This window comes from Anguilla anguilla, chromosome 11 (genome assembly GCF_013347855.1).
Source record: "Anguilla anguilla isolate fAngAng1 chromosome 11, fAngAng1.pri, whole genome shotgun sequence".
Lineage (NCBI taxonomy): Eukaryota > Metazoa > Chordata > Actinopteri > Anguilliformes > Anguillidae > Anguilla > Anguilla anguilla.
Window position 1 is genome coordinate 21,267,284 of NC_049211.1, and position 22,622 is coordinate 21,289,905.

A 22,622-nucleotide genomic window follows, 5' to 3' on the forward strand; every position below is an offset into this window, starting at 1 on the left:
CAGTCTAAGGCAGACTGGAATTATAGCATTGTTAAACAGAAGACCTGTTCCTTCATGACATTTACAAACATTTCTCTCATGAACCAGATTCATGGTGAAAAGGCCTTCATCTTCACAGAAGCAGAGCACTAATATAGCTTCCTGCGGTTAGTGTCTCCTGCTGCCTGCCTTTCCTCCGCTGCGCCAGCTCCACAGAGCGGCCATGTCTCTTTCGCGTCTGGGTGGCCGAGCAGCAGCCCCTCCCAGCGGTCTGCGAGCCTCCCGCCCCCGCGCCCCTGCGCCCCCGCCAGGGAGCCACACGGCCGTGGAGCCGTCGCTTCACCAGGGCGGCGCATTTTCTGCTTCAGCGTCCCGCCGTGATGAAGATAGATGTTGAGCCGCCTCCTCCTGCCCATCTGGCTGCATCTCTGTCCGCAGGGCCAGGACAGGACCGAGAGAAAATGCCCACATCTCCACCGGAAATCCCACAGAATATTCCACAGGTCTCACTTCTGCACACATGTACACACGTGCAGAAAACAAACAACTACAAATATAGAAATGTTATTGGATTTATTTTAAAATTTTGGCTGTCTAGGTATTGAAAGAGTACATTAACATACACTGAAAAAAATGCTTCATTGGATAAACCTAAAATTTTACTTCAGTTTGTTACACTTATATTTTTAAAGTTTTCTCAATTAAAATGTTTTTGCTTCATTTGCATGAAAATCTAAAAATACAGGCAAAACCAATTGAACTAAACATTTCAGTTTTATCCACTAAAACGGTGTATGGAGCCTTGCTACTGTGTAGATTCATCATCAAGGGGATTAAATAAATAATATCTCTCTGAAATTATACCTACTCACCAACTTTCACTCACGGCACAAAACACGGCACAGATGCACAGATGCTACATTTTATTACAAATGTATTTAATTCATTTTTCATAGGAACGAAATTGAATGGACCCCAGAAAATAAACTAGGGGCAGATTCATTTTTTCCCGATTCTCACGATCAGGTGAACACCAGGGTTCTGTTCTTCTAAAAATTCTGCCTTGGCAGTGAGGAGAACATCTAAATCTTTATAGTGTTATGTAGTTTGGCCTATATGCAGGGCACCCATGATGTTCCCCGCCCCCTCCCCTGCCACAGAAAAGCACATGAAATAAAATGATAAGATGGGTGGGAGTGTCACAAGGCCGGCGTCTTTCCTGTTTCCCCCGGGAACAGGCTGCTCTACGCCAGCTCCAACGATTAATAACACCCCACCAGCGACACGCCATTCATCACCATTATACACCTCACACAGGGGGAAGACGACGCCCAGCTCTACTGAAAGGATGGCATTAGCTCTTACAACACCGCAGAGGAATCTGCTGCTGATCATCTTTGACTCCAACAGAAAGGCACATCAGCGCTGCAATGTCTGAAAGGGTTTGAAAAAAAGATATATGCCTTTTTGGAGTTCTGAAACCTCTTTCATCTTTGGTAGAGGAAAAACTGAGAGTCCATTTTGGCTCTATTCAGCGTCAGATGGCGAGCAGATTTTTAATACGTTAACTCAGTTTTCCCTCACGCTATGTTTTAAAACCTGACATTTTAGAGAAGTTTTGTTTTGGATTTGATATAAAGCTGTGCTGCAGAAAGCCCAAGCTACTGAAAAGATGTCCTCGTCCATGCTGTCCAAGCTGCAGAGGAGCGATGCAGTCAAGTGCTGGAGTGAGATAAAAAGATGATGCAGAGTGTGGGGGATAACAGAGCAGCGGCTTGGAAAACTAGGTCATGGGGAGGAATAGGCTGCATTTGTGTCGGCCCGGTTTGTTTGTGTTCTTGGTACAGAGGGACAATGCCACATTAGCTCAGAGTGTGGTTTTAGATCCCTCCCCCCTCTCTAAGGAACCTGGGGGAGACGGGGGCAGTTCAGTGGAAGCCTGAGCACAACAAATGAAATTGCCTTAGCGCTAGCACACTAAGCCCAGCCAGGGCCAGTACTTCTCAGGATCTGCCAGTGCAATTTAAATGATGCCAGTAGAGGCACCAGCCAGAGACCCCAATGGCCCCTTGGGCAGAATCTTAACCCATGGAGTGCTCATGAGAGAGGTGGGTTCACGAAGCTGACCCAAAATCCCCCCGACGACCTCATCTGCGTCCGTAAATAATCAAATTTACACATTGCATGGACAGTAGCATGTCCACTTTTCTCATACACCTCACTGTCAGCAAACAAACATGCCACAAAGCATTTTGGGAGGGGAAGTAATTCAGTGTGCAAGCATTAACACATAGAGTACTCAACCCAAATCCCGTCTCTAACAAAATACTTCCACTCAAGCTCTAAAGCAGGAAGCAAAAGCTGTATGCTCTGGATAATAGCATCTGCCAAGTGACTGTAATGTACACTATGAAATTATTCTTCGGTTTGATAATTCAATTGTTTCTTTAAACTGGGAGTAGATTCAGTAAACCCCCATGTTTTCTCATTATTGCACAATACTTTAAATTTTAACAGGCTGATGAGTCATGCCTGAAACTGAAAATATCTGTGCAAGGCACAAAGGCAGGAAACTGCAAAGTGCAAAAAAGTTTTGTAGAACTTGCAGAACAACCACAAGTAGAACAGATCTTATTCTTCTTTCAAGCAATAAAACACATTTATAAATGCCAAGTGAACACGCAAAGACTCAAGGAACAGATCTTGATCTCTATGGTTTGTTACAAAACCTTGAGGATGAATAAGAAAATGCACAAGGGAGAGTCAGTCATTAACAATCCAAAATGAATGAATGAATGAACTCATTGTTCATTCCCATTTGCTTTCTATGGATATGTAACAATTGCTACTTTTTGGTACTGCCATTATCATCACACAGCGAGAAAGTCCAATTCTGAATTTCCATCGTCAATAATAGATATGCTTTATGTTGTAATCTATGAAGGGGGGGAAATGGAATCCAGGACAAGACAGTGCTAAACGACCAGGGCTAAAATCCGATAAATGCTGTGAATATGATAACTTTCCAACACTGAGGGGTAAGAAGTATATGCACAAGGATTGGTGCATGATACAGAACATCATACAGCAAGGTGTAATTATGACAAGTGCATGGTGCAACACCACTGCACAAGAGCTGTTATTTCAATGCCAGAGTAATAATTAACTAAATACTATCTATGGTGTCTGTGACATTTTCATGATGAAGAGTGTCAATATCAGGTTCAGAGGATCAGATTCGGACTTATCGAGCCATTCAGACTTGTGTCACTGCTTCTGCAACTCCAATCCCTTCCCACTGACACACACACACACACACACATGCGCGCACACACACACACAGCCCTGGTTGTATTGTAATACAGACAGGCACTTTCACATCAATGCTCCCTTAACAAGCCAGGCATCCCTCATCCTTAAATGTTTCACCAAACCAAAAGTCTTTTTTTGCATCCTTCACAGGATTTTGGGGCAACGGCAATTTCCTAATTGTTGCTAGAAATACGGAGGTTGTTGTTTGTACCTGTCCTCTCTCCATGTCATTTGATTCTACCTCAGCATTATTTTTCTGAACATATTTGCATTTTAATCATTAAAAAGTAACCAGTTTGCTTGTTGAAATATGTCGACAGTCAGTGGAGCTGGGGCGGTTAATTCACATGTGTTGAAATGAATTACTGATCCTTGCGACATTTCATCTGAATTCCATTCAGATGAAAGCCTGTGCATGGTGCGGTGTAATCAATCACTCCCCATCCCAGCATGCCATCTGAAATGCAATAAACAGACATACTTTGAGCTTATTGTTCAGAGGCAGCCTGCAGCATCCATCTGCTGTCATTTCTCTGGTATTTCATTAGTGACACCCATGGGTGTTGAGCGGAACTGCAGCTAGGCCCTTACAAGCTTGGCTCCATGTGTCAAACAGTGCACAAACAACAGTGAGAGCATTACCAACTAGTCCTCAACAACAGGTAGTTTATAACAAGTATATTCCAACATAAGCCAGTGTTATAAAGTAACATTTTTAAATGGAATGCAGAATGCCTTGCCATTCCCCTCTCACATTTCACCTCAGCCCCAAGTTATGCCACAAAATGTCTAGAAAACCCTTCCTCCAGAGCATGCTAGGCAACAGATTGAACCATAAACACTTCACCGCTGGACTCTCGATTCTTCCACAACGAAGCATCTGTGCTGTTTGCAGCATGCAGTGTACATTATTTACATCTGCACAACCTCCATCATTTAACTAACAGTCACATCTGCACAACAAGTTCTGTGCGCTACCTGGGCTGCTGTTTCTCTGTTGGAAAACAAGGCTGTGATTGTGGCAGCACACCCTTTCGGATGTGCTGTTATCTTGTTCTATGAGCTATGTGATTGTCTTTATGGGTTGACAGGAAAAGCAATAACTTAAGTTTAAGGTTACAAATAACCACCTGGACAAGTCACACCATACATTCAGATGTTGGGATACAGCCTGTTGAATTTTAGATGCAAAGCCAACACAGAAATTAACTATCCTCATAGCCAGACAGTGGTTCTCAACCCTGTTCCCTATTTATTTTGTTTTTAGTTTAAAATCAGCAGCTAATTCAGACCAAAGAAGCCAGGTGAGCTGAGTGAATAGAGTAATTGACTGCTCTAAATGATCAATTGACTGATGGGTGAAAACAAAAACAAGCACAACCTGTGGCTCTCCAGGACAAGGACTGAGGACTATTGCCCTATGTCGGTGCAAACAGGAATAATGTTGTCCTGACCTTAAAAACATAAGAACTAATGCTGTGTAATTAACCAGAATCTGTTAAGCAGAGAGAAAATATTTTAATTGCACTGGTAGATTAAGTCCTTCTTGAGTGTACCTCTGTATGAATGGTTTGTTTAATGCTTAGTGTGCTGATCACAGTGATGATTTGACAGCAATTAATAAATTGTAGAGAGAAGATAATGTATTGTAGAGAAGATAATGCTTGGAATAGCATACACAGCATAGCATTAAATCTGTATACCAAGCTCAATCACTCAGCTGCTCTTCCAGATCAACGTCAGCACATTATTTTTGTTCAGTTTTGACGTCAGCAACGTGACAAAGGATGTAAATCTTTAACAGTAAATCTTAAACTGTTTACCTGTCTCGAACACTAAGTGACATCCGGACATGCAGGCTAAAGCTGCCTCTTTCGTAGGCCTACAACGCCAACACATACAAGAGCAATTATTTCAGCGGTGAAGTGGATAAAATTACATTACATTACAGGCATTTAGCAGAAGCGCTTATCGAGAGCAACCTACACAACTCTTTACATAGCATTTACATTGCATCCATTTATACAGCAGGATATATACTGAAGTAATGCAGGTTAAGTACCTTGCTCAAGGGTACAACAACAGTGTCCAACCTGGGAATCAAACCTGCCTTTAGGTTGCAAGACCAGCTCCTTACCCGTTATACTACACTGCCGTGTAGTTGTAGGAGGGGAGAGGGAGTAGCACGACTTTGATCGCCAATGCTTTCAAATAAAAAAATCATTGCACTGTAAAATATATTTGTGTTATATGAATCAGCTATCTAAACCACAGTAGATAAAGGCATGCCTGAGACCACAGTTCTAATGTGAAGGTCCTGATGTATTGACACATCAAAACAGGATTTAAACCAATTCGATGAGGTTTTTTTATCATGCACCCATAATTCTGACGTCTGTTCTGGGCAGATTAATTTGATTTCAATACATAGCTTGAAATAAAGTGACTTAACCCCCACAATTGAATCAACTGGAAACACAAAGAGGAGGCCCCACTGGGCACCCCACTGGGCACCTTTAAACCATCACTGTCCAAACTTGCATAGTCATGTATTACCAAATAAATAAATAAATAAATAAATAAATAAATAAATAGAATCAAAGAAAGGCAGGCATGCAAGCACAGTGTTGGGCATGGGGAGTGGGCAGAGATTGCCGTCATCCATGATTAATTCCCCGACTGGGCATGGTCAATACGGTCGTGGCTCCAGTTTGTGAGGTTCATGCGCTCGCGTTTTACAATGCAAATGAGTCAGAAAAAGAACACTGCTGTTGCGACTTGAAGAAAAAATAAAAAAGCAAGGTTTGTTGCAAATTGCCTTCAGCTGTTCTTCTTGGAGACTGTCTTACATATCTTGAGATTATCATAAATGTTAAGCACAAACTTGTAAATTAATTATATCCACGCAAGACATCCCCGATTCATATTTTTTTTCTGTTGAGCTTACTGCATGATTAATTAAAAGCTTGTGTTAAACTGAGTTCCTTAATTACAATTCTTGTATCACACAAAATGGCTACTAGGGACATCTTGTCTGCTTTCTAGTTATCTTGACTGATTAGGGTGAATGAACAGAGAGGAAGAGAGACATATACAAATGGAACAAAAAACAAGCTTAAATGAGCCTGGTACGTTTTCCGTTCTCAGTCAGACCAAAGGTTGAGCTGGGTGACAGCGAATGGCAACAAAATGCCACTTTTCCTGTTAAGGAGCAACAGTTTGACACTTTCAGCAGGCTATGGTATTTCTGACTCAATCTTTTTTAACATGCTGGAATACATTTCAAGTGTAAAAAGCAAAGCTTGCAGAGACAACCCTGTCACTTTCCCACATCATATCAGGGCATAAAGGCACACTGTGGGACCAAAGCCTGATAAAGCAGAAATATCTACTGTTGTTTCTAATCGTATTAAGACACAGAGGCTGAATATTACATTGCGTATAGTAAGGGGGCAAAAAACATAAATGAGAATATATTCATATGTTCTTATTCTGCGGAAGGTTTTCATTGGTGTGGCTTTTGTTTTTAGTACAATATATTGTTTTATTCATCTGTGACATTTTTGATTTTGATGAGACAATAAACTAGATATAAAGGTTGCATTTACTAAATGTGTTTGCCTTTAAAGATCAGATCGTCTGATCTGGAATCCCAGTACAGCCAACTCAGCACAGGGAACTCAGTACAGGAGCCTCAGTACAGCCAACTCAGCACAGGAAACTCAGTACAGGAGCCTCAGCACAGGCAACTCAGTACAGGAGTCTCAGTACAGCCAACTCAGCACAGGAAACTCAGTACAGGCGACTCAGTACAGCCAACTCAGCACAGGTGACTCAGTACAGGAGACTCAGTACTGGCAACTCAGTACAGCCAACTCAGCACAAAAGCCTCAGTACAGGAGACTCAGTACAGGAGCCTCAGCACAGAAACCTCAGTATACGGTAGGCTCTCAGTACATGAGACTTAGGACAGAGGCTCAGTACACGAAAGGCATGGTCAGAGCTCCTTTTCCAATCTTAAACACTTTGCAGCTCACTGGGTTAACAAAGTAAAATGCATGACCTTTCCTTTACACTGGTACTGACAGTGCAACTGTCTGGAGAGCCAGTGAAACACTCCCTTCATACTCTGCACAAATGCAGACACATCGTATTTTATTCATGAATACATTTTAATGATTCCTACGTTTCCACATTCGACGTTGACGAAGATGAGCGAGCCTGCAGGGTGCCCTTGGAGCGGGCTTTTCCATCAGTGGCAGGGGTGACGGGTGTTTGAAATGAGCCAGCAGGGACAGGCTGCAGGCAGCTGATGAGAAATTTCGTTCACCAAGAACGAGGCCTTTCACACGAAAATTGAAGCTCTTTTGAATTTCTCTGGTGACCTGCCTTTCCGCGCCACCAAACTGGATACTCGGTAAACAACAGTCAAACCCCTATGTGCTGCTAAATAGAACAATGTGCACCTCTGCACACAGATGTTAATCTTTTTTTGACCAATCCATTTATTTTCCTGGAGGCTTTTTTTCCACTATATACTTACAGAAAAACCCATCATAAACAGTATCAGATCAGTAACAACTGAACAAACACCCAAGGTGCTTTCAAAAGCACAAAATGCTGAAAACCTCCCACAGTGCCTCAGTACTGAGCCGAATGCCAGGCAGCATAAGAATGCAATTGACAAAGCGTTCGCAACTGTCTCCTGGGGTTTTCGAAAATGAAGGCTCGCTGAAGTTCAACTGTCAGCAAAAAGGCAAGGCTAAGCTAAAGCTCATTATATGAGACATTTAAAAGTCAGGGCTGTCAGATCTGACAGAATCCCCACACACAGTGTACTACCATCACCGAGGGACGCCAAAGCATTGTTTCAGACTCCCAGCATCATACTGTCCAACAGAGTGTGTCAATACTGCAAAGTTCTTTACACCTCACGATACACCAACATACTCTCAAGGGACGGTGATTTTCAATAATTTCACAGATCGAGTGATCGTATAATGTGCTCGATTCCAAATCGATTCCTAGCAAGCTATTTTTAGAACCCATCTTGGCCGGGCGGCACCACTCACTGTATAAAAAATGCATGCAGGCATAACAATACACGTGGGTAGGCCTACCCTTTTTCCCCTCATAATAAAGTCTTTAAATCTTAGCCTATTGTGTCAATAAACACAACCAGTGTCAGATATGATACAAAAAAATGATTCTTAACTCCCAAATGTTGTGCGCCCACAAAAACAATATACAACGGCTTAGCAAAATATTCATTTCTGAGTGACAGAGACGTGCGCATTATTTTCCCATAAACACTTGGCTGCGAAGAAACGCCCGCAAAAGTTATATCTCTAATTCTAACTTAATGCGCATCGGTCTGACTAAGGTGGAAATTTGTAATGACAAGTAATAAGCCAACCGTCACAATATCATACTTGCAACAATGTCAGCTTGATGTCGATGAATGGCTGTATAGTTAGCTAGCCTAGTTATAACCTGGATATGTCTATAGTTCAGCCTGTTTTGAATATAGCCTAATTCAACAGTTGGCTTGATAGCTATATGTGATAACAAACTGCTGTGAGACCATTTTGACATAAAACCAAACTGAATTTTAATATTAGGTAACCCGGTTGATGTATCCTAGCCTACTAGAAAGACGCATTCGTTGCTAAGTGGTATAGGGTAACGGATATTTGCTGGAATACTTTAACGACATTTCATTTTAATGCAGTCGTAATTTTGAAACATATTTTCATAACAATTGATGGAGGTAGTAAATTCACCTCGGGCAATTTCCCTCAGTGCAGGACATTCAAACTGCGTAATGCTCAGCCACTCGGATATTATCCCGCTTACAACGGCTTATCAACTAAAAGCATAATTGCAATCAAAACATGCGTTTCAAAATATATAGTTGCTTTATTCTGTTCAAATTAGATGAAAAATATCCTATACTTTAATTCATTTGTGCCATACTATATGATAAATTAATAAATGGAGCCAAGTTCCAACACATAGTTGTAGGCGTATGCATAGCCTTCATGAAAAAAAAAGAAAAGATCAAGGCACGTATCCAACAAATAATTGATCGATCCATTACTCGTGTCCATCCCTAATACTCTCAAAGAAATAATATGTAAGACCTGCGGTGTTAGGACTGGCCTTTTTTCAGACAGCAGCTTTTCATAGTTCTCCTACTCCAAGGCTCCAGCTAAATGTAAAACAAGAGTTTACTCTCTGTACACCAGCATAATCTAGATACAAATACATTAATCTCAAATGAAATTCAACTACTGTATGTCTGTCCAAGACCACGTCACTTTCTTTCAAGCCTCCATTAGTGGGCCATCCATAGCCAAGTATCATGACCACACGCTCTCAGGACATTGCACAGCATTAAGTAACAGACAGCAGGACACTGTGACTCACTTTAACAGTGGCACAGACCTTCTTTAAAGCAGTCATTACACATTCCCTGTACTGCCAGTACAGTACATTTCAGCTGTAATGATCATAATTTCATTTCAATACCGTGCATTAAGCTTTTACATGTTCACTATTGAATTTGACAGAACCATCAGCACCACTCCCATTACCAGTGGAATATTTTAATACAAATATATTCTTATCATATCTAGTTATTATACTGAAAGCTGCAAATTTAAATGTCAATATAAAATCTATCTGGATGCCTAAGAAGCCTGCCTCTTCTGCAATCCCAGCTGCATAAGAGCTGACTACTAAAGTTACATAACATGTATTTGAAGTCAACGCTGATAGCCACACAATCACAGGCACGACTGCCTTCTCCTCACCAGAGATGTGACAAATGAACAAGCGGAGAGGTTTCCGGTTGCCGCTATCAGACTGGAGTCCACCGAAATCATCTCGGGGAGATGAAATTGCCTTTTTTCTGTGGGAGAATTGAGAAGCAAGACCAGGAAAATGCTGAAGTGTTCAGTCAGCATTGTCATCAGCCAGATAACGGAGCTCTTCCCTCAGCACAGAGATGATGGAGGCTGCGGGGTGGGGGAAGGTAGCTGAGGGTGAAAGGGGCAATTGTTGCACCCGCTCCCTATTTATGTCTTCCATGTTGAGATAGCCAGCTCTCCAGTGAAAGCAGTCTGCAGGTAGCTAGAACATTCTGTAATGGAGAGACAGGCTCTGGGGGAAAAAAACAACCTCACACAAAAGGCACTCAACCCTGGAAATACAAGGGAGGGAAAAAAAAACTGAGGGAGCAGTAATCTTGACAACAATTACAGTCATAGGTTGGTGTCAACCTGGCCTTTCATTGAAGTAATAACAATAATGCAATGGAAGCAAGCTCACTTGTTATTGCTACTACTACCTTTTCTCAAGTCATAGCTATGGTTGTAAACTGCACAGTATAATGGAATAGAAATGACCAGGTGCTCACTTTTCCCCAGCCATAGAAACAAGACAAAAGTTAAACTATCTGATCTCTCATAGTCATGGTCAGGTCCCCACTGGCTTGATATCTATTGTGGCATGTTTCCTTCGAAGGCATACAAAAGTGAATCATTATGATTATGTGCTGTCAGCCAGGGGTCAGAGGTCACTCAAAACAATGCAAACTTATGACACTGCGGTACCATTGGGTCCACTTTGTGCCTGTAATTGTCTTCGAGAGCAGAAGTGCATCTCCGTAGCATTTGTCTTCCTAATGTGCCTGGGCTGGTTTCAGGATAGCCAAAGAGAGGGTATTTTCTTTCAGATCACATCCAGCCCCTTGGTATCCCAATTCCACCTACAAGCCTTTACTTAGACTGCAACACAGTTCTCCCAGGAGGGAATTCACAAAGGCATGTAATTTGCACTTTAATTTAAGAGGCAAGAGAGAAATACTTATTTACAGGGCTAAAAGTGCTGCAGTGGCAGAAACCTGTTTTGCACACGAGAGAGGCTATGTTTAATAAGGCTATGACTCAAATCACAGAGCTGGGAACCTGTGCTTCTGCAACCCTGAGTCCACAACACTCAATGTATGAGCAAAAAGGGCGTACGACTTCCAGAGACTGTGATGGAGCACATGAGTGAATGAGGGTGTGAGTGTGTGCGTGAGCGAGTGGGCGTGTAGGCGAGAGAGGGGGCGAACAAGCGACTGAGCGAAATGTACCAATCTCGACTGCGCGATCTTCGCTTGTGCTCTTGCCTGTTGGTGGTTTCCGAGGGCTGTAGCAGTCACAGTTGCAAAGGTGCAAGCTGATTGCGAAACCGAAGATAGGAAACTTGAGCTCTGTTTTCCATGAAAGCCCACGGAAAACTGTCAATGTGGTTAAAGGCCCGCCCAAAACACACACGTAGAACTAGGTTAACGCTAAGACAGAAGCTAGTCAAAGTCTCATTCTGCTGGTGTGTGCCTGAAACCTCCTCTGCTTTAAAAGGTGAAGGACTGACTATGATTCTACATTAACTGTCATCGTCCCATTTAGAAAAAAAAAATGGACAGTGAGCCATTTCATTTTCTGTTTGTCTTAGAGCACTTCACCAAGTGGAGAGGCAGGTGGAGGGTGCCTTCATGCATCTGACTGTCAATTAGATGCAGGATTCCATGTCAAAATGAAGGTGAAGGTTAATTACAAGCTCCCCCTCCCCCACCCCACCTCTGGAATCAGTGGTGAAAAGCTAGGACACAAGAGAGAGAGAAATATCATGTCCAGCCCCCTGTAAACAGCTGGAGAACAACTGGGTTTGTTCTGTTTTAATGCTTACGAGGGAAATACAGTCTCCCAATTCTAGAATGAATAGACCTGGGTTAGAAACTCAATTTGAAATAATTTATTCTGTTAGACACCAATACAATTCTGCAAAGAGCAGACCATTAAAAAAACATGTTTTCACCAAAATTCAGAACAATTTCTTGTCTGTCATTGCTGTATGTTTTGGCTAGTCACATTCTTTGTGGAAAACTCTCTGGGATCTGCATGACTGTTTTCAAAAGTGAAAGTCTAAGTGGTGAAAAGTATTTGAAATACATATAACCAAGGTCAGCTCCGTCACAGAACTCTATTGTCATAAAGTGACAGGGCTGGTACAGAGGATCCTGTGTGGAGTAGATGAGTTGTGATGAGCTATTCCCTTTTCTTTCAGAGCTTTGGGTCATTTACAGAAATGTGGGATAATGCTTCACCCCAACAGTCGCATTCTGCAAGTTTTTTTCAGGAACATTTGATTTAAGTGCCACTATTCTTCTGAGAGGTCATTATCCCAGAAGAGTTTAGCCCTGAATTTATGGTCAAGTGTCTTTTAGGTGGTAACTGAGTAACACACCCTGACAGTTCACCCTGATGACTGCTGTGGACATGGCTCCTGACCAACACTGTTAAATATGCTCATACTTTTTGATGTTCCTTCTCAACCTCCTACTATGATAGCACCAAAGAGATGAACTGATAATGTGTTTTTATACAGGGTTTAACACTGCACAACATCCAGTGTAGGAGAGGTTAAGTTCTGAAAGCATGAAAAAATTGCAGTACATAATCCCAGGTGAATGAATTAAAATCTCTCTCCTCTCTCTCTCTCTCTCTCTCCCTCCCTCCCTGGAAACATGGTCCATAGAGACACAACGGTACAGATACTGTACCAAACAAAGCAGCAGGCCTCTGCTTCTTAACTGCAAGGCCTTCCTCAAGGTCTCCTAAGTCATCTAATGAAAATGGACAATGTTTACAATATGTGGTTTTCATTTCAAGGATGTCCTTCCCGCAGACACACAAAAAGCATACCTTTTTTCAGGAGCTTTTTTCACTGGTGATGAAAACAGCTTGTGGAGGTCCTTAAAGCACTACTGTACCTATTACTACAGTAAACTGATCTGTAGTAGCAGTACCTTGATTCAAGTATTTGTACTTATTTAGCTTACAAATAAGTAAGCTAAATAAGCAAGTTCAGATATGTAAATCTACTAACCAAACTTTAAAATGTATCATAAAAATAGCATTTATTTATGAAACAAAATGGATGAAATGCATGCCTTTGCTGGCCAATCCCATATAAAACAGTAGATGGACCCCGAAGTGGCTCACGGTACACATTTTTATCCAGTAAAACCATAATCAGGCAGGTATACAAACCTGTCAACATATCAGTGGCAGCGATAAATATTTTACAGGCTGAAAAATAAACAAGCAGCGATCTCCTGCTTCAACAGATTTGTGCGTAATATTTTTTGGTGGCCTCTCAAGAAACCAAATAAAACCACATACATCCAGATTTCATCCTTCATCATAAGCTAATGACAAAATACTTTGGCAAGCAAAATATATTTAAAACAAATGCAATATAGACAGGTGTAGGCAACATCAACCTTTATGGAAATAGAATACACCATCGAAATACGAAAATAAATGTACAGTATTATCAGAATATTGCAACACTTCACAATATAGCCCATAGGCAAACATACAAATTGTTTCCCATTTAAGCTATTGAAATGTATCTAAAATATACAGCAAGGAGTATTTTTAAATATGGCTGCATAAATAAAGCTAAATAAGTATGGCTAAATAAACCTTCTCCTTTAAAGTAAATTATTTAAAACATTATTCAGGACTGAAGCAGCTTGATTCCCCAGATTCATCTGACCAACATGGCTACCCTGACTCTCCCTCTCTTCTCCACTTGCATGCACTCTCTTTCATCAGTGTAACTGTCTGTGTTTCCCCAGTAATCCCTCATTTGAAAAGCCCAACACTGTGTGTGTGTGTGTGTGTGTGTGTGTGTGTGTCCGTGCGTGCATGCGTGTGTGTGTGTGTGTGTGTGTGTGTGTGTGTGTCAGTATGGGACTCTTTCTAATGCTAACACCAAATAGTTTATTATTACTCTAATAACTATTTGTGTGTGTCTATTTGCTTCATGTCACGAGACCATATGGTCTAGACTTCATAACCGGGTGCATGCGAGTATATTCAATTATTCAATTTAAAGGATATTTTCAGTTTGTCAGTATGATCAGCATAGCCTATGAAAAGACCAAAACTGATAATGTTTCTGTCCAACAATGAATTTAGCCTACAAACAATTATTGTCCATCTAGCCAATGCTGATATACAGAAAGTCATATAACTCCATTTTTGTCCAAAAAAGTCAGAGGCATAATACTGTTTTGGTCAACATAATTCACCATTACCAAGAACCTGGCCTTTATATTTTTTACTGAAACAAATTTCTAAAGTGAAAACAATTCCTTTTTCAATATGTGGAAAGTAGTTTGGCACGGCACAGAAATACAGAATTTAGTCCCCATTTAAATTAACCATTTGCAACGTTTTAAAGTAAATGTGTTAAAAATTACACCGACCATATTTTTGTATGAGAATAGGCAGCATTTTCTGAAAATGAAAATACGTCTTTCTTTTGAATTTAATTTAATGAAATTGTGCACAAATGGAGTGAATATATTTCCTCGCTGAATGCTAAATTGGGTAGGAAACTGTACAAAAGTAGATTTTCAGTTTTAGTATTTTCATAGGATATATGTTGGTAATACCAAAAAATGAAAATTACTGGTGTTATCCTCTAAGAGCTAAGAATGAGAAAAATGTACATTGAGATTTTGAAAAACACATGAAATTCTGCAAGTTTCATGCTTCCACCCCCACGCCCTTTTGGCAAAAGTCTCAAAAACAAGACCTTATCTGAGCATAAGAGATGCTCCCATTTCCAATGTTCATGTTTTACACCTCAGAATCCACTTTTGTTCTCTAAAAATAACCTTGCTTTTTTCGAGATCATAGGTGAATTGACAGCAGCACAGAAACCACAGCCTGCCAGTCCTGGCTGTAAACACACAGAGTCTCCACCCTCTAGCAGCAGCATTACAACAAAGCATCTGCACCACAGACTTCTGTACATTTCCATCAGACATTATGACAAAAATGAAGACAGAGACAAAATGGCACACAATGCATAATTCATACTTCCTCAATCTTTCTGCCAATAATTGTGTCAACCTTGCCAACCAGATACCATAACCCCACTGCCCGGTATGGTCCTCTGCTCCCCTATAGGCTTAATCAAGCAGCTCCACTCCAGAGACAAGCTGTCATTATGAAGCATTACTAAAGTGAAGATTCACTTACAGTCCAATCAATATGCTATCTGCACCCCCTCTACCCCCACTCTTCACAGCACTTTCTTGATGGCCCGTTCTGTTGATCTCCATCATGACTTCATCAGAGAGCCAAGGTCCCCATCCCTCATTCCATTGTGACCTGCCATGAGAAGCTTGGATGGATAGAGGAAGGAGGAGGGCAGCTCCTAACCTGGCAACATTCTGATCCACTCTGTTTGACACTCTCCAGAAAGTTTTTGCCATCTGCTGGGGTAACAACAAACTTTGGCCTTGCTCAACGGTTAGGGATCAGTCCACCCCTCCGCAGGTTGAGTTGCTACGTCTCTGTTGTGCTCTCCAGGGCCATCTGAGGGGCCCAGGGACCCCAGGGACCCCAGGGACCCCAGGAGACAGAGTGAACCTGCAATTACATCGCTACCGCTATCACCACGGCCATCCACACTCACTTTCAGGAGACACCAGACTCCCTCAATGCCCAGGAAAGCAAAGCAATTTTGGGTAGTGCAGACAAGTGCATTCTCTTCTCTAAAACACAACGTCAAGCTGGGGTTTTATTTCACATCGAGTTCATCTGATGCTGACATGATTTAGAAGAAGACGCTTCATGCCCAGCTTGAATAACCAGATGAAGTTACTGGTGAGCAATGAGAAGTGGTAATCTCAGCTGGAAGAATCCCTCCCAGGCTGATGCTACGGCTATGGCTGTGAACCAGACCCATCCACACGTTAGAGTAATACCTTAGCAGGATGAGCCACACAGCAGCCCCTCTAACCATTCATAAACTGTAACTCAGTTACTGTAGCTAGTTTTTATTTTCCAGATAAAGGTAAACGATTAACCATGTTTGGATAACTGGCATGAGCTCATCTATAAAAACCCCTCAACTACGCTGATAAGGTAGAGCTGTATTAAACCTGCATTGAATTTGCTATTGCAATAGAATCTATCCAAAATTCTCATCTGGCATCAACACTGAAATAAGAAATAAAGTGGTGCCTTTTGAACAGCTTTTTGCATAATGGGAGACTGGCCAATACAATACTTGCAGGTATACTTTAGAGCCAGTCACTGTACTATCTATACACTTATTACACTTGCATCTGTTTGTCAGTTCAGGAGTTCATGAGTCAATGTCCTTCATTTGGTGTGGCAGATAAACATGGAACACAGCTGAATGATCATACCTCTGTAGCATACATGCAAACTGTAGCCTTTCACCGTTACAAAAAGGCTTCACAAAGCTGGTGGTTTATTACATCTGGAAATGATACCACAAAATCAACCCTCTTAACATTTATCGATCCTATCCAAACTCAACATGCCCATGGCATTGTATATTACTAGTGACTTGTAAGTATATAGGTAGTATTTAAGATAGGATTTGATTAAAATGCATTTCAATCAAACTTTTTGAAAGCTGAACATAACTTAGCAAAGTCTGCAATGTGTTTTTAAAAGGTGAGCCTGGTCTATTTTATTAAAGAGCTGAGCATCAAGAAATTGAACTTAGAGGGGGAAAGTGAGTATAGATTATGTTTAGCAGCCTTTTGTAAATTGCACATATACCAATTATAATGGAGAGAAATTACATGAAGCCATCTGTGCCTGAGAAAAACATCTTGTACAGTGGAACAGATCCGCTCGCCAAAATCATCTTTCATCATTTAGTGAAATACTCCGGAGTACTCAATATATGAAAATGGCAGCGGTATTCACTCTTGCCCTTATAATAGAGCTACAAGTGGCTCATTTATGTCTTCATATCAGCTACCAATTCAGACCTAAGAAACCTAGTGTGGGAATTAATTGTATAATTGATTGCTGTAATTGATCGATTCAGTGTTCAATAACAAGAGCTCTGGGGCTCTGAGAAAAATACTACTGGACCTCAGTATTTGGCAACCATAATAATATACCAGAACAATGACCAGAACATGATATAATGAAAGTGTGATACACCATCTTATGATAAATTACTCATTTTTGCGTGGAAATAAACATTATGATCCAAGACTTTGAGGTGTTCCATACAGCCTGGCATTTTAGCGTTGCTCTGTGCCACCGAGGGACCACACTCAAGATTCCCATTTCCTTCTCATTCCCCTCCTGCTCCTCCTTCTCAAAGGATATCTTTCTCCCTAGGCCGTTAAGTGATGTGGGAGTGGCCATTTTTCCCACAGTGTGTCTGCGGTCCCGGTGGGGAGATGGGATACAGACCCTCATCCATCAGTGTCTCTCCACACCCTCCTGGTGCGCCCTGCTTTCCAGACCCTTCATTGGCCACCTCAACTGTCCAGCGCAGGCATTAATTATTGAAGCTAATTTTACAGTCATTGCATCTTGTGCCCAAAAGCCCCAGCATGGATTTAGCATTCCAATCCATATTGGAGAAAGTGAGACAACACTCTCTTGTCCCAAGTGACTGTGTAACTGAAGAGTGTACTTGCTTTTCCTAAGCTGGGTCTACAATTGTACTGTATGTCTAGTCTGTGTATTGCAGCTTTGTAATGGTGTGCTGTCTTGGCCAGGTATTCCTTGAAAAAGACCTTATTAATCTCAAGGGACTTTCCTGGTTAAAAAAGGTCTAAAAAATAAAAAATACATTTAAAAAGTCAAAGATGCACAGGCCTAATTTTATTGGTTGATTCCGGCTGTGAAGTACCTGAATTTTACAGACTCACCGGTATGACTTCTGGCCACACTACGTAATGCTTTGATTACAGGCATTTGTTCAATGGAGGGGTGCATTTTGCAGGGTTTCTCTCTCAGTATAGTTCAAACAAGAATTTGACAGAAAATAATAAAAAAATAAAAAAGAAAATAAAACTGCCTGGTTGTGCTGCTATGCCATGCAAGAGCTTGAAATGCAACAGCATGCCTTTCTGCCATCCACAGTCAAGTTCATGGTTCACGTTAATAAATAAGGAGTCTATGTACTATAAACTTAATCCTGAAGACTATTAACCTTTATTTTACTAGGATGCCACATCCCAGCAATGTCCTAGGATGTCACTAGGATTTAAAAGCTCTTTTAAAAATGGATGCAGAATGCAGTATGCTGTTACGCCCATGAGGCCTGTCAGACACAAACTGAAAGCATATCCTGTTAGAACAAGGTTGTTGATCAATTTTACCAGGACATATTACTCTGCTTTTTTTGTTATGGAGATAGCTGTTCAACATTAGTTCTGTTGTGTGAGTGTGTGTATGTGTGAAGGTTTGTGTGTGTCTGTAGTGTGTATTTGCATGTGCGCATATACATGTGTGCCTGTGTGTGCGTGCGTGCACGCATGTGTCTACATGCCATTGAGTTTATAATGCAAATCCACAAAGACTGCTGAAAATGACCTCCCTAGACAATGACAGCAGGGATCGGATTCAAAAATCGACACAATAGAAGTAATGAAGTGAATGCTGCAATGGCCTGTATCAACTACTCAACCACAAAGACATTCCTGCAGAGCGAAACAGAGCTCCAAATGCAACCATTGATTTAATTCATCTATATATTCTCCAAATGATATGTTCCCAGAACACATGCACTTATGCGCATACAGAGACATAACACAAACACAAATATCTACACAAGACACAATCACACACGTATGCGTGCTCAGAACTCATTCATAATACTCAACTTTAGTTACATTACACTAACTGCATTTCACACCATGAGCGACTATGCTATGCAACGACGGTGCAATAACTAACACAATACATCTCCTGTATACATACAACGTTGTAACCTACATACAGTATTGTTCTTCTGATTTATCACAAAATACTTAATTCACCAATGCTGTAGACGTTAATCGATTCAGTGTATACATTTTAAAAGTATAGGCCTATAAGTTGTTTTGCTGGAAAGAAAATCGACACGGAAAGTAGGATAACCAATGCAAAAGGCGAGTAAAAACAGAATGCCATTTTTAAAACACAAGACTTCTATCTCTCTCTACTGTCAGCAGCACTACATTGCAAAACCATTCTGTAGCTGCGCCTACAAGCAACAAGCACGCTGTTTTTATGAAATCATCAATATTATTTTCGCGATTTTTTGGTTTGCTTTTTTATTATAATTGTCAAAAATCAAACCAAAGTAGAGATTTGTGCGGAGCGCTTTTTATCACGGCTTGTCATTAATCAGGCGTTGACAGCAGATGAGGTCAGCTAGTGAGTTTTGTCGGGCTTTTTAAATCTGTGTTATTGCACATTCTGAAATTTGCTTCCTTCTTGAGTATTACAACCCGTTAGAAATTATAGGCTACCACTTTACGAGATATAAAGATTCCTCAAAGGTAGTTGAGGATAATTTGTCATGCCGCCGTTCAACACGTGTATCTAAAATGAAACTATTATATAGCTGGATTTATGCAATGTAGGACAGTTGGTGAAACAAGATGATTTCACAAGGTTCTATAGAATCTAGACGTTTCCACATATTGTTAGTGCAGGTACAACGAATAATATACAAGTACAATTAAATGCAAATGTATTAACGTGATGACTGTATAGTATCTAAAAATAAAACTTTCTGAAGGAATCAAAACAGGGCAAGTCCAGAAAAGAAAGACTTGCTCCTCGATATTCTGCCAAGACCTCATACTCACTCAGCTTCTCAAAGGTTTATGAAGAGCGATGTCGCACAGCATCTCGTTCATATCAAATTCGTTTTGTCTTCTCTTAGACTCAGTTGGCAACACAATCATAATCATTATCGATAGTAGCTAAGTTCATAAATATGTTCTGGTTAGTGATACAAAGCACATTAACGTAGGATGCTACTATTCTGTTGTTGTCACCTCCCTCGCCCCGCATCCCCTCCTACGCCTCCTTGTTCAAGGCACGCAGTAGCGGTTGATCTATTTTCGTTGGTGCCAGATGTAAGACCGAGAGATTTGCCTCTTGGTTTCAAGCTTGCCCCATCTGTGCTTGGTTGCTCGGCTCAGCTGAACCATGTGACGGAGGGAAACCTTCCCATTCACAGCAAACGGTCTCTTCTGTCTCGCGCCCCCCAACGGAGAACTTCATACACGTAGAATATTGAGTAAATAGATGTAGGCCTACGCAGGAATAAACATTTAAGATGAAAGTAGCCAATGGATGAAAACACCTAACCTAACAAGTTTCACTTGCCTTGATCGGCAACAGGTCGCTAGCTAAGCGTTTACACTCGAAAATATAATAGAATAAAACATTAATTGCAATACTAGAAGATGAGTTAATTCAGGTTTCAACTTATTTTCTGCAGGCTATTTTACGGTTCTGAATTTAACATTTTTGCCATTTATATCATTAGAACAATAGCCTGACATAAGTTAGCCAACCGTTCAATGCAGCCAAATACTGTAAGCAAATGTACATACAATAAGTTATTTATTTGAACGTAAAATACAAAATTACAATAAGACGCAAGCTCTAGTAAGAATGCACAGTAAAATGTCTAGTGTTCATTCAACATTTGGACCCACTCTGGACTAAAGTGCGACTAAAAGTAATTTGTTAGAGTTTAATAAACACTGCTTGAGTTTATAACCCTGGACAATTTACTGTAGGCTATAGAAGTGTATTTTTTTAGAGTCAAAGTGAGTGAATTTCAGCAGTTTGTTTGACTTCCTGACTGTTTGCTTGCCTGTACTCTTTGTAAAAACGCTAGTGATAGAGGGGGCCTTTATTCCTTTCACATTCACACAACTCTGCTCTGCACAAACGACTACCTACCTTAATCGAGCTGTATCCATGGATGCAATAAAATGCCCCATTATCAGAACAATTCAGATTCAATTCAAAAAACGACCAAAAAAAACTTTTTGTCAATGGATGCCAATTTCTCCTGGTCATTATCAGTGCGTCTGAAATAGCTTATTAGGGAGAGACTGCATGAAGCCTTTTTTTGTAATGGACATTGTAGGCTCTGCTTTTATTCCACTTTGCCATGTGGGAAGTCTCTAAAATGTAAGTCTAAGCCCAGGACTCAGTGCAGTGACTCACCTGTCAGCTTGCATTAGCAGCCATGAAGGCTGAGGAGCCTTCAGGGTTCAGGGGAGACATACACACTAAAGACACAGCCAGCCATTCTCAAGCTTGGGAGGTGTTAAAGGACCCGGCGTACAAGAGCATTTTCACCAGACTCCAGATGCCCTTCTTTTCTGACCTTATTCCCAAATGGACCATTTTGTGTGATAAACAATATGTGGTTGCACAAAAAAAGCTATTTACAAACACGTCTCTGTACTCAAGCGCATGTGTGTATAAACAATAAATGCATGCATTATAAATACGGTAAATGTTTCCATCTTCGGGTAATATAAAAATGAAATAAGACAGCAATAGAATTTCCTTCTAGATAGGCAGTGCATTTGCACATGGATAGCAATAATAACATGATTAAGCAGTCAATAGATTTTTATTGTTCATATACTGTAGGCTCAAACAGTCATATTCAGACTTAGATTTAATGAATGAATAGAAGTATGAGCAGGTGATAGTGATTATTATTATTAGTAGTAGTAGTAGTAGTAGTAGTATGAGTGGTGGATAATATATTTGATTTATTGCAAAAAAATCAATTTTTGGAATTTGTGTTTTTTATTTATTTTGTATTGTGCTACAAAATAAATAAAAAACACAAATTCCAAAAATACTACCTGTATATTTTTAGCAGAATGTCAGGCCCAATGCTAGAAAAAAGGAAAGCTTTTAAGGAGCAGGACAGGAGTTCTTGTGATGTAATCAGAAGTGAAGTGTTCTGCATGCCTGTAAAAGATTTATCACGCTTCTTCAAACCAAGGGCGAGGTGGGAACTTGCCGGAGAACTGAAAGAAATGCTTTTAAAGGGTATTCTATAATAAATCAGGCAAGCTGGAGAGGGGAGTCATTTGAATGAAACATATTGAGAGCGAAAGAGAGGGAAAAAGTGGTTCATTTCATGTATGAATAGAAAAAACTACAAAGCCCAAACACCTCTACCAAAACAGGGCAATATCAATTCCATGCATAATACAGTACAAATGTTAAATGATTGATTTATATCCAAATATTTATGATAAAGAGACATTTATCAATATGAAACATTAAAAATATATAATAATCTAATTTATTCATCTTACATTGTAAAACAAAAATTCTCATTGAAAATATTCAACATAAAATATATATGTAGAACATCTATTACATTTGGGTCTATTACATTACATATCCTGTGGACATTCGTCTAAATTGCAACTTCCA

General features: G+C 40.5%; 1 protein-coding gene across 1 annotated transcript in view; it reads right to left on the minus strand.

Moving 5' to 3' along the window:
- The window catches only part of LOC118208251 (histone lysine acetyltransferase CREBBP-like), a 43,622-nt gene extending 23,278 nt beyond the window's left edge, over positions 1–20,344 (minus strand). The window contains exon 1 of the mRNA XM_035382741.1: positions 20,003–20,344. The gene's annotated coding sequence lies outside the window, so the exon portion shown is untranslated. The remainder of the gene's footprint in view (positions 1–20,002) is intronic.
- Between the last annotated feature and the right edge of the window lie 2,278 nt (positions 20,345–22,622).